The sequence below is a fragment of the Suncus etruscus genome, chromosome 13 (genome assembly GCF_024139225.1).
Source record: "Suncus etruscus isolate mSunEtr1 chromosome 13, mSunEtr1.pri.cur, whole genome shotgun sequence".
Taxonomy (NCBI): Eukaryota; Metazoa; Chordata; class Mammalia; order Eulipotyphla; family Soricidae; genus Suncus; species Suncus etruscus.
The window spans coordinates 85,089,745-85,103,121 of NC_064860.1; the positions used below are offsets into that span (position 1 = coordinate 85,089,745).

Consider the following 13,377-nt stretch of genomic DNA (forward strand, 5'->3'; position numbering starts at 1 on the left):
CAAAACTAATTTGAAGAGAAAATATACAATGCTTCAAAGTTTTCCAAGAATGCTTCAGAACTTAGTAAGTAATAATTGCTTCTTAAATGTTGCTAATAAATTTATTTGTGCATTTTTGTTGTTTCCTCCTGTCTGTATACATTTTTATCACTTTTATTGCACTAGGTTTTGCTGTGAACTAATCATATTTCATAGCATGTTCTATTTTCTCACCTACTCACTATTCTAGCTGTGGAGTAATCATAGAAATTTGATCTAAAGGGTCCTTTCTTTATACATTGCTTAGATGTCTCATTGCTTATCCTCTAAAATGAAAGACATAAACTCAACCTTGTCGTTACTGATTGTAGAGTATAGGAATAAGAAATTCAGTTAGTTTAGTTCGCGGAGAAAAATTAGCGAGGAGTATGTTAGGTTACGACAAGCTATTTATAGGTTTCCTGTGAATTTAATGATATTCTTTCTTTTCTTTCTGATATTAGTAGTTGTGTTTTCTCTGCTATTTATACACATGTTTGTGGAAACCTGTCAATTTTATTGATATTTGAAAAGAATAAAATAACAAAATCCTATATTTTCAAGCAACATGGATGAAACTAGGTAATAACATGCTGCGTAAAGCTAGTAAAGGGGAAAGGGATAAATACAGATGAGTTATCTCATTTGTGGGTCTTAAACATACATATTAAGATAGCAACAACAGTCCAGGTCCAAGGGTAACATTACTAATAGGACAACTAATCCACACAATTGGTTTAGGTGTTTGGGGGCTAGGAAAAAAGCAGTGTAGGAGTCTTTTAAAATTGAAGGTTATATAACTTGTGATGCTATAATTTTAGAAATATGTACATGATAATATTAGTAGCATTGCAAACTACTAAAACTCAAAATATATTTTAATAAAGCTGAGTATATGTAAAAAAATTTTATTGAGTGAATTTTTTTTTAATTTTTTTTTTTTTTTTTTTTTTGGTTTTTGGGTCACACCCAGCACTGCTCAGAGGTTACTCCTGGCTCTAGGCTCAGAAATCACTCCGGCAGGCTCAGGGACCATATGGAATGCCAGGATTCAAACCACAGTTCTTCTGAATGCAAGGCAATTGCCCTACCTCCATGCTATCTCTCCAGCCCCTGAATAAAAAAATATTTTATTGATTACTGGTAAGTTTGTTTTAGCTCTGATAATAATTACTTTCTTCTAATTATTAGATTTAGTTTTGTGGTTTCTAAACACACAAACTCACTTTATTAATTTTAGATGTTTCCTCTTTTCTAATATAATCACCCAATGTAATAAGTCTTTTTCTATGCTACACATATGGGCCTGTGCACCTTAGGTAAGGCATTTGCCTTGCCTGGACTGACCCAAGTTCATTCCCCAGAAACATATAGTCCCCCAAGCCTGCCAGGAGTAATTTCTGAGTTCCAGTAATAACCTCTGAAAGCTATTGGGTGTGGCCCAAAAGACAAACAAAAAATAATATTTTGCTACACTTCACACATTTTGTTTTTATTTACTTAGTTGGGTATGCTTTTAATTTCTCTTGAAATTTATTTCTCATATCATGTGCTATTTAGAAGCTTTGATTTAATCTAGCCATATTTACTTTTCTGTTATTTATTTCTAACTTAATTTTATTGTGATGAATGCAGACATTTTTAATCTTTAAAATGTGTTATAATTTTGTTATAATTTATCAATATTTCATGTAAACTTGAGAAAATATATATTATGCTATTATTTTTTTAATTTATTTTTTTTATTTAACCAACTTTATTACATACATGATTGTGCTTGGGTTTCAGTCATATAAAGAACACCACAGGCCCAGAGAGATAGCACAGCGGCGTTTGCCTTGCAAGCAGCCGATCCAGGACCAAAAGTGGTTGGTTCGAATCCCGGTGTCCCATATGGTCCCCTGTGCCTGCCTGTTGGGGACTGTTTGGAATAATTAAAAAGCCCTCTCACTAATCAAAATGGAGTCTCTGAAAGTCTTAGCCAAAGTGCTTACAAGCTGCATTTGACCTTTTTTGCCCTTGGACCCAAAGAAATAGAAATAGCCTAGAGCTAGGGAGTCACTAGGCTCCAAGATGTCCTTGTAAAGACAGGGGTCAAAAGGCCCAAGCTGAGATTAGATTTTGTATTTTGTTGCTCAAGGATAATGTGAATCTCTTGACTGATGATAATCTTATTAACCTTGGAAAATCAAGATGTTCCCATGGAAAGTTATAGCAATTCCTACTGTGCCTCGCCCCTACTCTCTTTGTTTTGCATTGTCTATAAAAGGTCTATTTCTCCCTTTATTAAATGGACTCCTGATCAGAACCCTTCTTCTCGAGTCTCTTTATTTCCCAGTCCCTCTTCTATTTCAGGCCGGATTCTTCTTTGAGAACTGCGAATTACTGATGTGGTCCCCAGCTTTACCCACTGGTCGGGGTCCCTGGTGGACCACACCTGCCAGGAGCTATTTCTGAGCAGACAGCCAGGAGTAACCCCTGAGCACTGCCGGTTGTGGCCCAAAAACCAAAAAAAAAAAAAAGAAAAGAAAAGAAAAAAAAAGAGAGAAAAGAACACCCCCCCATCACCAGTGCAACATTCCCATCACCAATGTCCCAAATCTCCCTCCTCCCCACCCAACCCCTGCCTGTACTCTAGAAGGCTTTCTATTTCCCTTGTACATTCTCATTATTAGCATAGTTCAAGACGTAGTTATTTCTCTTACTAATATTGAAATTACTAACTATATGCTATTAAATGTTAATATTAAATATTAAGTGTGGTATGTTTATTCATATCTAAGAAGACTGTTGAAGTATTCATGTATGACAGTATATATATCTATTTCTCATTGAATTACACTTGTTAGTCATATAAAATAATACTAATGTTAACCACATATATGTTGGGGCCAGGGATTAGCATGATGGGTAACATATTTACCTTGCAAGTGCATGAATATGTTTCATATGCGTAAGTTCCCAAATCACACCAAGAGTGCTGCTTAAACAGAGTCAAGAATAAGCCCTGAGCACTGCTGTGAGTTGCAACATTGTGTGTGTCTTTGTGTGTGTGTAAGTCTTCCTATGTGCTATGAAAGGGGACTATATCTACTTGGATTGGGGGGGGGCATACCCGGTGATATTCAGGGTTACTCCTACCTATACACTCAGAAATAGCTCCTGGCTAGATAGACCATATGGGATGCAGGGATTGAACCAGGTCTGTCCTATATCTGCTGCATGCAAGGCAAATGCCCTACCTCTGTACTATTGCTCTGGCCCAGGATTTTTTTTCTAATTTCTAAAGATAGTCCATATGCAGCCTCCCAATAATTGGCTATTATAATTTGCATTTTATACCTTGGAATTGACAATCATACTCTCTGCTATTGTCTTCTCTTTTAAACCACTATTCCCTATTTTATTGTATGTCTCGCCAATCTGTGAGAACCAAAGTTTCCCCACTAATGGTTTCAACAATAGCTACTCCTTTATTTTTAATTCTGTACCATTTTTTTGCTTGCTAGGATAGAAAGATTACTATTCATGTTACATTCAGCCCTCATTATAGATATTAAAAACACTATCATTATATGTCAAAATGTATATTATAGTTTTTATTTAAACAATGCACATATTCAAGCAGGAAAATCTAAGCTTCTTTTATTACAGTTACCCTAAATTATTCATCAAGGATCTATGGTTATATATGTTTCATTTGTTATGCTTCTTTACATCCTACATAAATGTGTGCAATGCATTATAGGGTGGAATGTAGGTTAGCCATGATTATGGTGACTGTTAAGAACAGACAGAAAAATCGAGATAGCTCAAACATTTGCATGCACTTCAGATCTTTCAAGAATGTCTTGGAGAAGTTTCAGTATATTGTGATGGAAGTAGTCCAGAATATGTCTAAATGTGTTTCAAATAACAAAAACATTAAATAATAATAATAATAATAATAAAGAACAGCTTAAAAACACATTTACAGAAGAAACTTGTACTTACATGAAATAAAGCAAGCATCGTGGGTACTGACATCTTTAAATGTCACTTTATAATTTTTTCTAGATCAGTCAGTCTTTTATTTAGGTAAAAATAAAATTCTAATAAGGTTCTACAATATGTTTTCTCATCTTTATTAAGTTACTAGTGATGTTCTTTGGTCTGCAATCCCTCTTTTTTTTTTTTTATAAATTGCATCAAAGGTAATATGAAGTGTTACTTTTCCAAAATTTTTTTCTCAGCAACTGATATTTTAGGTATTAGTGAGAGTGTGATGAGAAATGAACCTTCATTTACTGATGTTTTCTGGTACAGCCTCTAAAAAAGAAGTATGGGCACTTATTTGTTGCAACTAGAAGCTATTATTTAAATGAAACAAGTCATTGAGAGAAGGACAAATACTGGATGATCTCACTAATGCATAGCATATAAAAAATATGAAATGGACTCTTTCAATTAATATAAATCCTTAAAATTTGGCTACAGAACTGAAGTTATAAAGTACTGAGGTATGTGTGAGAAAGGACTAAACTAATCTTTGGAAGTGGTAAAGATACATTCATTTTATACCAAAAGTATAAGCATTAATGCCATTATAACCAAGATTTCAACTTAAGGAAATATTAATAAATTGGGTTTGGGGGACCCAGTGTTGCTCAGGGTCATACCAAGGGTTACCATATGGGGTGAAAACCTCAGGATGGCCAGGAGCAAGACAGCTAATATTTGGTGTATTATTCACCAGATTTAGGGAAAAAATTTTAATGCAATGAAGTTGAGGTCATAGAGTAATTTTTTAATTAAATGTAATTTTAATAAGGGTAATTATATATTTAAAATGCATATCGCTTTTAAATGCAAATAGCTTGGGTGTTCCATTGACCTTTAAACAGCATCTAGAGAAGGAGAATAGGATATACATTTTTAATATGTACTTCCATAAGATTCCATTTTCTCATTAAACTCATAAAAGGTAATTAAAAAGGTGGACATACTGATTTTTAATAAACTACAGAAGACCAAAACTTTGATAACATAGGATACACATATATCTCAGCTTATGCCAGCGCTTCTCAAGTAGTGGGGTGAGAGGCTCTGTAAAGGGGGGCGAGTTTAACATCGGTAAACACCGTCATGCTAAGCCCCGTGTTTATATCTCTGTATGTCTCTGGAGCTGAGAGTTGCTGTGTCCTGCTTCAAACTCCGCTTCAAAAAGTTCTGCATTGCAATACATGCTCATTGTAGCCATTAATCCAGACATCACCTCTGATTAAAAAACAAGCTCAAATTATTTTATATATTTTTCTTTTGCAGGTTAAAGTTTTTTTTAATAAAGATACTATTTACAGTCCAGCGGGGGCAGGGGCCACGAAAAATGTTTTCTTCTTCCTAGTGGGGCATGACAGAAAATAATTGAGAAGCACTGGCTTAAGCTATGTTGTATCTTATTCCTCATGCATTAAAAGGATGAAACTGTGTAATCTATATTCAAGATTCACTGACAACCTTAATATGGAGAACTATCTATATATTTGTTGTTACTGTTGCTACTGTTCTTGTTTGCTTTTAATCCATACCAGCTTTGTTCAGTGCTTACTTCTGGCTCTGCTTTAAGGTCTTTCTACTGGTTCTGAGTTAATGTTTCAATCCTCACAGGCTCAGGAGATCATAATGGCATGCAAAGGATCTAAAACGTGTAGGTGGCTGCAAGAAAAGCATTCTGCCTTGGCCCCAAAGAACCTACCTTATTTTCCGGTGTATAAGACGACCCCCTAATTTTGCAGTTAAAACACAGGTTTAGGCCTATATTCGCTGTATCAGACAGAACGTTCCTGTGCTGCAACTGTATGTACCACAGTGAACCAATCACAACAAGCAATGGTTCAAAGGTTATACTGTACTAGACTTCCTCTCTGAGCCTGGCCAATCTGAGCAAGCTTTTTATAGTGTAGATTCGGGTCCAGAACATTGTCTAATTTGCATGCATAAAAAGCCTGCTTGGATCGCCTGAGTTAGAGAGGCGGTCCCAGCAGCCTGGCAGTGATTGGTGTAGGATTGAGTTGGAAAATTCTTTTTGTGGCAATATTCAGACAATTTTCGTTTAGCAGCATATTGAAACATTTTTCGGGATATACTCAGCGTATAAGACGACCCCCAATTTTCGGTTGACTCTTTTTTTGTTTCAAAAGTCGTCTTATACGCCGGAAAATACGGTATTACTTTTAAGCAGGTTTTGAAAGATATCTGAAACTGCTTGAAAAAAAATATATTGACTACCAATTATCACTGTGCTTTGATTATAAGAAGACTTTTAGAGTTGTTTCAAATGATTAAAATACAGAGATCAATACATTGTTTTAAAGACCAGCCAAACAAATACATTTAAAAAAAGGGTATTTCACCACATCCAACCTACAGCACCACATCCTTCACATCCTACTTCTCATTTCAAATTATGTTCCTTTTTTGTGACATTCTCCTTCACCAGGTCCAGAAAATTCAATTTCTACAATTAGAGATGGTGCTGCATATCAACTTGTCAAGGGAACAAATGAAGGATAAAAAACAAAGCCACTAGACTGGGAGAGTGGCAGGTGATGGGTGCTTAATGAAGCCACTGTGAAGCCCATTACACCTGGCCCTTACGCTGAACAATTAACCTGCACTGCTTAAATTTTCCATTTTCACATGAACCCAGGTAAATATGTACCCATCTATCTCTGTTAATTATCAAGGCAGATGTTGGTATAAAGCTGGCTTGACAGGTATAAAAAATATGCTGAATTATCCATCAACTAATTACAGGAGGTGGCTGGAGCAGAGGTCAAGTCTGAGTGGCTATGTAGATAACCAATGCAGTCTATCATTTTAAAGAACACAAAGGACAATATTGTCCATTGCTTTTAAAAAATCCACACAAAACCAAAATGTTTTATAAAATGTTGATCATTTGTTCTAGTGACAAGAGTAAAATTAAGAGACCTAGCTTTTCATTCCATTTAATTCACTAATATCCCTCCTAAAACCATTAGAAAAGTGACATTTTCTGTGATTGTAATTTCTTTTCTTACATGTGCTTAATTTGCAGCAAGTTTAGCACCTGTGAAGTTGTTCATCTGATGACCCTGGAAACTAAAATCTATTTATTGGCAGAGGAATGGGATCTAGGAAGCCTAGAGTTTCAGCAAATATTGTCACCTTAGCTTTGCCATTGTTTTCTCAATCTGGAGAAACAGAAATTGGGTCAATAAAGCCTGTGAGATAATCTTTCCATTTCTGAGTTTTCTTTATAACAAAGTATTCTGGATTATTCCTAGATTTGATATTTTTACCTAAACATAAGATATTTTAAGAAACACAATAAGAAATCAAAGTTTTATTTCTGTGTTTATCTTTTTTTTTTTTTTTTTATTTCTGGTCACACCTAGATGTGCTTGGGATTTACTCCTAGCTCTAAATTCAGTGATCACTCTTGGTGGACTTGGGTGCCATATGTGGAATAAAGAAAGTGCCCTTTTGCTGTAAATTTGCTCTGGTCTCAAAGTTTGATTTTATTATAAGAAATTGTCCCCTCCCACTCCCTTTCCCATCAGATCTAGACACACTGGTCTTGGTGGTCGCAAGAGGAGGAATAGTAATACTGAAGCTGGCCTCACAGGGATCGTAGGCTGCCATGTAAACACATGGGCTAGTTTCAGACAAGGCTGAATAAAGACAAAAAACTAACATTTCATGTTTTTTTTTTTAAAGAAGTTGTGTAAATTAGATTCTTAGGTCAAGGATAAAAGTTTTATAAAATTTTAGCCAAATATCTGGTTGAAAGACAAAATATACTGTTCAATGCTCAGATGCTGTCATAAAAATCTAAGAATACATTCATGTGTACATCATTGATGATAATTATTACCAACTATTCATGTTTCTGAGACTTTCTTTCCATAATTCTTTAAACTGCAGTATACATGGCACTGATAATAACAGTTAGCAATAGGGTAAATTAGCCAAAGATAATGCCATGTAATTATTGTTTCTATTCACTAACAACACAAATATCAAGTTATCCTGATGGTTTAGCTTATCATGAAATATTTTAATGATCTGGATATGTAATATTCTATTGTGATGCTTGATTCTTAGAGATAAAATATATTATTCTTACTTTATCTTTTTTTTTATTTTCTTACTCTTAATTTCTCATTTAAGTCACAAAGAAAATAAGTTTAATATGAAACTCAAAACTTTTTAATCTCTTTGGCAACATCCTTTTTGTCTCTATATGTACATACAGATAAATATCTTTGTACTTTGTTCTGGGAAGTGAATTCACTAAAATAAAGTGATTCTAACTGACTGGGAATGAATCTACAATGGTAGCTAATGAAAAAATAGATTATATTTTGCATCCACTAGTCATGAGTAGATTATTCCATCCTTGCTGCTGCATATGCTGGAACCTTTACATCAATTATATTTGCATCTCTATTGGGATCTTACTATAAAAATACTTAAATTATTGGGGGCCAGAAAGATACATAGGGTTAGGGCATTTGCCTTGCACATAGCTGATTCAAACAAAAGGTGGTTCCTTGTGCTCGCTTCGGCAGCACATATACTAAAATTGGAACGATACAGAGAAGATTAGCATGGCCCCTGCGCAAGGATGACACGCAAATTCGTGAAGCGTTCCATATTTAAAAAAAAAAAAAAAAAAAAAAAAAAAGGTGGTTCCAATCCCAGCATCTCATATGGTCCCCCGTGCTTGCCAGGAGTGAATTCTGAGTGCAGAGCCAGGAGTAATCTCTGAGCACTGCCAGGTTGCCCCCCCCCAAAATAAAAATACTTAAATTATTAACCTGAGGCATTTATATAATTTGTGGGGACAAGTGAAAAATGAATGCATATGGGCATAATTGAAATTTATTAGACATTCCTATACAGTGACATAAAGCATTAAGTCATGTATTGTTTCTTCTGGATAGAAGGATTTCTCTCATTGATCAGGTTACGTGACTATGAAGCTTGTCTTGATTTGGTATATTTAAATTTTATGTTAAAGTCTAGACTCATTAAAGTCAAGAGTTATGTGGAACTTGCATTGAATGTCCTATCAGTAAAAGCTATGTTTTCTTTTATAATATATGAATATTTTCTCTACATGAAACAAAATATAGCAAAAAAGTCTAACTGGTCTAATAATTGATCTAATTATTTACATAATATTACTAATAAGTTAAATGTCTCTATTCTGTTAATTGACTACAGATGGTCTAAATGCATTTTTTTATAATTCTTAAATATAGTGTATAGTATTTTATAAGTTTTTGATTTTGGACAGTGTCTGACAGTGCTCAGCAGTTACTCCTGGATCAGAGCTCATAGATCATTGGCAGTCTCAGGGACCTTATGGTATACCAGGGGTTGAATCCAGATTGTTGGCATTCAAATAAAGTGTCTTACCCATTGTTCTATGGTTCCAACTCCTATTTTTTCTTACCTTTATTTTTTGGTTTTGGGTCACATCCAACATCACTCAGGGTAACTACTGGCTCTGCGTTCAGAAGTCTCCCTTGGCAGGCATGTGGGATATGCCTTATAGGACCATATGGGATACTGGGATTCAAACACCATTCTTCCTGGATTGGCTGCTTGCAAGGCAAACATCTTACCACTGTTCTATCTCTCCAGCCCCTATATTTCTCAACTTTTGAGGAATTTTCATGTAAAATGAATTTTTCAATATACCCAATGATTAATTTGAACTTATATTATGTAGCTTCCAAAACTATAATTCTGTTCAGTGATATTAATTGAAATAATTTTAAAAAGAAAAGTTTGTTATAAAATAAGAAAAACAAAATTCCGGGGCCGGGTAGGTGGCGCTGGAGGTAAGGTGTCTGCCTTGCAAGTGCTAGCCAAGGAAGGACCGCGGTTCGATCCCCCGGCGTCCCATATGGTCCCCCCAAGCCAGGGAGGATTTCTGAGCACATAGCCAGGAGTAACCCCTGAGCGTCACCGGGTGTGGCCCAAAAACCAAAAAAAAAAAAAAAAAAAAAAGAAAAACAAAATTCCACTATTAAACTATTTATTATACTGATAACTCCAGTCTCTACATACTACTCAAAGAATTATTTTAAAAATTAAAATAATTTTAGTTTTCAGAGATATAAATGTAACTTTTCAGGAATCAATGTTCTATGATCTTACAGTTACTATTTTGTGTACATATTACCTGAAATGTGAAAATAACTTTATTACATTTTTATATAAATAGTAAATAATTTTAGTCATCATAATGTATGCCTATTTTATAAAAGATGAATCTCAGAAAAGTTCAGGATCAGACCTTATGAATAGCATGCTATGATTTAAGATTTAGTAGATAGGTATCACAGTTGTCTACAAAATAATATTGTTTCATGAATTTATAAGTTACTGAGCTAGATAGGAGCAATGAAATCTGGCTAAACTAACTTGAATGAAAAACAGCTATAAAATCTATTGGCTCATCCTGCCGGGTGTGACCCAAAAAACAAAAATAAAATAAAATAAAATAAAATTTATTGGTTCATCCATTAACATTTCTAATTATTTATTCAACCCATTTTCATTTAACTCATAGTCACTGAAAGAAACTTCAATCAATGTATGTGGTTGTGTTTAGTTAACTAAAAATACTTATTTGAATATTTAATTTTGTTGTTAATTTATTTTGTTTTTTATTTGTTTTGTTTTGTTTTTCTTTTTTTGTTTTGTTTTGGTTTGGTTTGGTTTTGATTTTGGTTTTTGGGCCACACCCAGTGACTTTCAGGGGTTACTCCTGGCTATACGCTCAGAAATCACCCCTGGCTTGAAGGACCAGATGGTACACTGGGGGATAAAACCATGGTCTGTGTCCTAGGTTGGTGCGTGCAAGGCAAATGCCCCACCACGTTGGGACATTGAAAGAAGTATTCCATTGAACTTTTCTGCCATCCATCTATAAAAGTGTTGTATGTTGGAACATTTTGTCTTCTCTTAAAATAGTCCTTTATTTCTTCTCTTAAAGGTGTTTTTGAGTCTATGAAGTTCCTGAGATGCTGTTTTTCCATGAAAATGTGTATATAGTTCCTTCAAATGTGAAGAGTGGGTAATGTAATCTTAGTAAGGCATTCATTTAACTGCATTTTTTCTCTAAATTCCACCATTGACTTCAGACTTAGTGGGTTGCATTTAATAAATCTGAAAATCTTAAAGTTGTTTATTTGCATATACTCTTCTTTTTTGAAAGTGCTGCTTTCAGTATTTTATTTTTCTGTTATTTACCATTATGTTTATAATATGCCTTGGTGTGTTTTTAGTGGGTCTCTTTTAATTGTTTTTTGTTTCATTTTATTTCACTTGGCTTTGTTTTTGGTCATCCAAGATATGTGTGCAGGAGTACTTGGAACTTTAAAATAATGCTTTTGACTGTTGCTTACCTTAGGGGTTTTCTTATGGCTCTATGGAACCTCAATGATTCTTTTGTTGTTTGTTGTTATTGTTGTTTCCTGATTTTATTACAATGTTTTATTATCTGTTCATTTGCTTTGAGGCTTTTACCATTCTTCACTTTGTTTATTTTGAGACTTCTTTTTTTCTTTTTCTGCTGCTGTCTGGAGGTTTTCTTTACTTCATCTTTGACCTCATGATTTGATCCTCAGCAGGTGTTACTGTGTTGCTGAGGTTTTCCACTTAATTTTTCATTTCTCTTACCAAGTTTACAACTGTGTCATTTCTCTTTGTATTTCTCTCATTTTTTCTCTGATATCCTCCTGTGCTTTATTGGCAGTACCTTCTATTGTTTTTGTTGAGCTAGTTGAACTTCCTAGCAATTCACTCTGATATCCATTTATAAATGAGATTAGTACTGATTTCATCTTCAGGATTGCAATTTTCACCCCCAGGGCATGGTGTGTTATTTTTTTTTCTTGCATTGCTTTACCATGGTTCCTTTTGTAGTCTCAACATATTTCTATCCTATATCTTTCTTAGTCTTCCCCCACTGCCAGGGAGGTTGCATAAAACTTTATTTGGGTAAGAGATTGCTTTACAGCAAGGGTTCAATCTCTCTGACCTTTGTAGATGGGCAGGCAACAATTCCCTTTGTTCTTGCCATTTACAGCAGATCTGTACAAGCTTCAAATTCCTTTGGGGGATCCTTTTGAGGAATTACTGCAGGCCATATCTTCCAACCTTTCTACTTCCTCACTTTCTCCTTCAAAATATCTTAAGGTCAATATTGAATTGGATGATTGGGGATTAGCATTAGTAGGTCAAGGAAGAAATAAATCATCCAATTCAATATTGACCTTAAGATATTTTGAAGAATCATAAAATATGTCTCAGAAATGTCTATAACTATGGTAAAATATGAGTGGGTATAGATTATACCCACAACAGATTATAGATTCTGATTATAGAGGTACCATTCTATTGTTTCTGATTTATGGAACATGAATAAATATACAGCTTCTAATGATCCATGTGTTAGTTCTATGTGTCTACGGGTTTTTTTGTACAAAGACAGAGATGTGTCTGCCCATGCAGCATTAAGACTAATTTTAAAGGCAAACTTTGAGTAGCATGCTTAGCTCAAGAATTGATGTGACTTCACATTTATAGAGTTTATTATTAATCTTTTACAAGCTGATTTCTTCTGTGGTAGCTAAAAAAAAATATATTATTGGGGAATGAGGCAGAAAATGCATGAAAATATTAGTTATAAATACTAGATTTTGAAAATTCTGAAATGTGGATTATAAAAATGCTTTCCACATATCAAACAGTTCTAGTGACTAAGCTAGTATCTATGAAGCATTTAGCACATTATCTGATATTGTCCTTGCCCAGTTCATCATTCACTTGGATCACAATGAGTTTTAAAAGATATAGGATATGAAATCATTTTTCCAATTATTACATATATATACTGATTTTCTTGCTTTTCTTTTAGATATAGATTGGCAGAGTGATCCAATTATTGAGTTCATCCAACAATAAAGGTTAATACTGAATTTACTATTCACACTAGTGTTGATAAGATTGATAAATTAAAAAAATATTAATATGAAAGATAATTCTGAAGGACAGAAATAACTTTTTGTTTAGTAAATATATCTATTTAAGAAGCAGTCTACGGAATACCGTCTCACAATTTTCTTGTTTGTCTCCAGAGGACTCTGGATTTTAATCTTGTCAGAGACACTAAAGACTGCATCCAGAGCATACTGAATATAATTGAATTATACCAAATTCTAATATTAGAAAAATAAGAATAATTTATATATTGCACAGGTAGAAATATGTAGTAGTTTATAAACACCATCGGGGTTGGGCAAACGGATGAAAGGT

General features: G+C 34.2%; 2 non-coding genes across 2 annotated transcripts; both read left to right on the plus strand.

Moving 5' to 3' along the window:
- Window positions 1-7,576: 7,576 nt before the first annotated feature.
- On the plus strand, window positions 7,577-7,712 carry LOC126026964 (small nucleolar RNA SNORA61). The gene has a single exon (XR_007502146.1). It is a non-coding gene; the product is annotated as a small nucleolar RNA SNORA61 (small nucleolar RNA).
- Window positions 7,713-8,596: 884 nt separating this feature from the next.
- Window positions 8,597-8,703, plus strand: LOC126026599 (U6 spliceosomal RNA). Its single transcript, XR_007501823.1, has one exon. It is a non-coding gene; the product is annotated as a U6 spliceosomal RNA (small nuclear RNA).
- The last annotated feature ends 4,674 nt before the right edge of the window (window positions 8,704-13,377 follow it).